The sequence below is a fragment of the Octopus bimaculoides genome, chromosome 9 (genome assembly GCF_001194135.2).
Source record: "Octopus bimaculoides isolate UCB-OBI-ISO-001 chromosome 9, ASM119413v2, whole genome shotgun sequence".
NCBI classification, from domain to species: domain Eukaryota; kingdom Metazoa; phylum Mollusca; class Cephalopoda; order Octopoda; family Octopodidae; genus Octopus; species Octopus bimaculoides.
Genome location: NC_068989.1, coordinates 35,020,215 through 35,022,850, shown reverse-complemented (window position 1 = coordinate 35,022,850; position 2,636 = coordinate 35,020,215).

Here is a 2,636-nt window from a genome sequence, read left to right as displayed (position 1 = left end):
CCCGGCGTTGCTCGGGGCTGAATTGCGTTAAAGTACTGTTAATGATTCTATTCAATTATGATTATTGAGGCAAAGATTGATATAAGTTAACACCCAACATTTCGATTTGCAACTGGATAGTAAGCCCTGCAAAGAGCATTGCAACACTCTCAGAAGTGGGTAACAATAGAATGTGAGGTGGCCCTGAAAAGGCTGTGTTATCGTTCTAACAATTGTAACAATTTGGTAGGTAGTCCTGGAAGGGTGTGTAAAACGTTCGCAGGTGAATACAGCGTGTTCCTTTTCCACCAACAGCAGTGGACGTGCTGTTACAAAACTTCATGCTCTGTGAAAACAGAGCAGATGCCCTATGGAGGAAAGAGGGGGATTAATCACGGGTAAGTAAATACGGGTAAGTTTGAAAATATACAACAATAGCATCTACTCACCATATTGTCAGACCGGCAAGAGTGTAGTGGTGCTGAATAGATGAATCACAACACCTCTGTCATGGAGATGTTGTGTAAAGTGACCTGTTACTTTTGAATATTTTGTATTTGATGTAAAATGCAATGGTGTAAAATATAATGGTGAGAGAGAGGATGTCTGTATTTGGTTTTATCGACTTTTGAAGTCTTGTTATTTGATGTAAATTTTAACGGTGTGTAAGAGATAGTTACTCCATGTAATTATTTTTATCCATTTGTTTCATTGATCGTCGTTATGATTACATTTGTTGTTGCATAAAATGATATGCTGCTTGGTTTTCAAATTGTATGTTGCAATCCTGTTTCTGCTGATGTAAACATAGGGGGGGAGATGTTTCATGTACGTCGGATGTAGAAGATGAGGCTGCTGTGCTGACGAAGGGAGGGAAATAGAGCTGAGCGGAGGCCAGGTGTTGGTGAAGTGTGAAGTAATTGCAGGGAACCGCCTAAAAATGTAAATGTTGTCATAAAAGTATTATTGACCGTTTGAGAGTCGTACAGAAGTGAAATAGTAACATGTCCATGGTCCTCCGATGCCCGCCAAATGGGAGTTGGTGAGGAAGAACAGCTGATTTTTGAGCAGGGCCTAATTTGTAATGAAGCTTTGTAACGCCGCGAGATCAGCCTTTTTACAGCTGATGGCTGGGAGTGTCAAATGCACTGTAATGAATATTAACCTACACCTACTTAGAAATTACTGACGAAAAGGCAAAAATTAGAAAAAGTTATAAAATTAGGAAGCAAAGTAATCCTATAAAACCAAATGTTTTTTGTTTTTCCTTGTGGAACAAACGCGAAAGCATCACTCTTGCTGCCCACACGCAAGCAGTCAATGTAAAGCTGACCATGAGAGAAACATGGCTCCCCCAAATGTATTCCCGCAACAGACAGCGTTTGCCCTTGTGCTTTGTTAATTGACATTGCGAAGCATGGCCTGACTGGAAACTGGGACCTCCAAAATGTGAAAGGTAGGTCTGCTCTTGATGGGAAAAGATGCATCCTTGGTTTGAGCACAATGTTGCCTCAACCGCACCCTGTGATTATTGTGGCCTCAATTAGATCGTGAGATAAGGACTTAATGATTAAACGTGTCCCATTGCATTGTTTCAGCAGAACCAAATTTTGAATGAGCATTATAGGGGCACCAAGTTTAAGTTTCAGAATGTGTGGGGGTAGTCCAGGGGGCTGAAAGGAATTTAGTACCTCTATTGGATAGTTGATGACGTCCTCGGGGTCAGGAGTTCTATCAATAGACTTACATATATAGCAATCCCCAGAATGAGTTTTAGCATTTGATCATTAATATGGTTAACAGTTTTATTCTTCGGGGCCAATCCAATCATATTCTGATAATTTGCTTGGAGATCTGGGAATACTGCATCCATGAGATCAGAAGGCGTATTAACAATGGTACAAAGTGAATCGATGGCAACATCACCCTTTTCGTCGCAGGGACTTTTGCCTTCGCCAAGTGCAAGGAGGATGTTAGAAAATTCTGCTGATGTTATGTCACCTCACATATGAGCATGCATGTTAGTGTTAAGTTTGAGAGTTTTCACCAGGGGTCACAATGTGGATGATTTAAGACCTGCACATACTGTATCAGCTCTAGTTGAAGACGGCTGTCTCGGCTATGAATAAGTATGTCTCGCTTATTGTGCTATTCACAATGGAGAAGTACAGCCACTTCATTGCACGAAGGAGCGTTATAATGGCATACGTGCTCCTCAGAAGGTCTTTTGTTAGCATCGACGACAATGGTGAAGTTTGGTGAAGAGGCTGTTTGCAAAACGTATTTGAAACTGTGAATATAGCTGTTGTGTTCATGAAGCATGTTTTGCAGACTGAGTAGAACGTCCCTGTCAAAAGTGTCAGCATCAGTGTTTGCAGGTGGTGGTATAACGCTGAACCACACATCAAGTTGCCTACGAAGTAAATTTGGAGGAACAAAGGCTTGCAATTTTGTAGTGGCTGGAGTGACCCAATAAGATGGTACACCTGTCCCTGGACCTTGAAAGTAGGCATCCAACCACTGTCTGTAACAACATTAGCCCCGAAAGAAGTCATCTGAAACGCACAATTGTAATTTCTGATGATTTGAAGGAATTTTAATGACCTTGAGGTAGAAGCAGCAAGTAGTTCCTTCAAAGGCTGTGGCGGTTCTGCAAG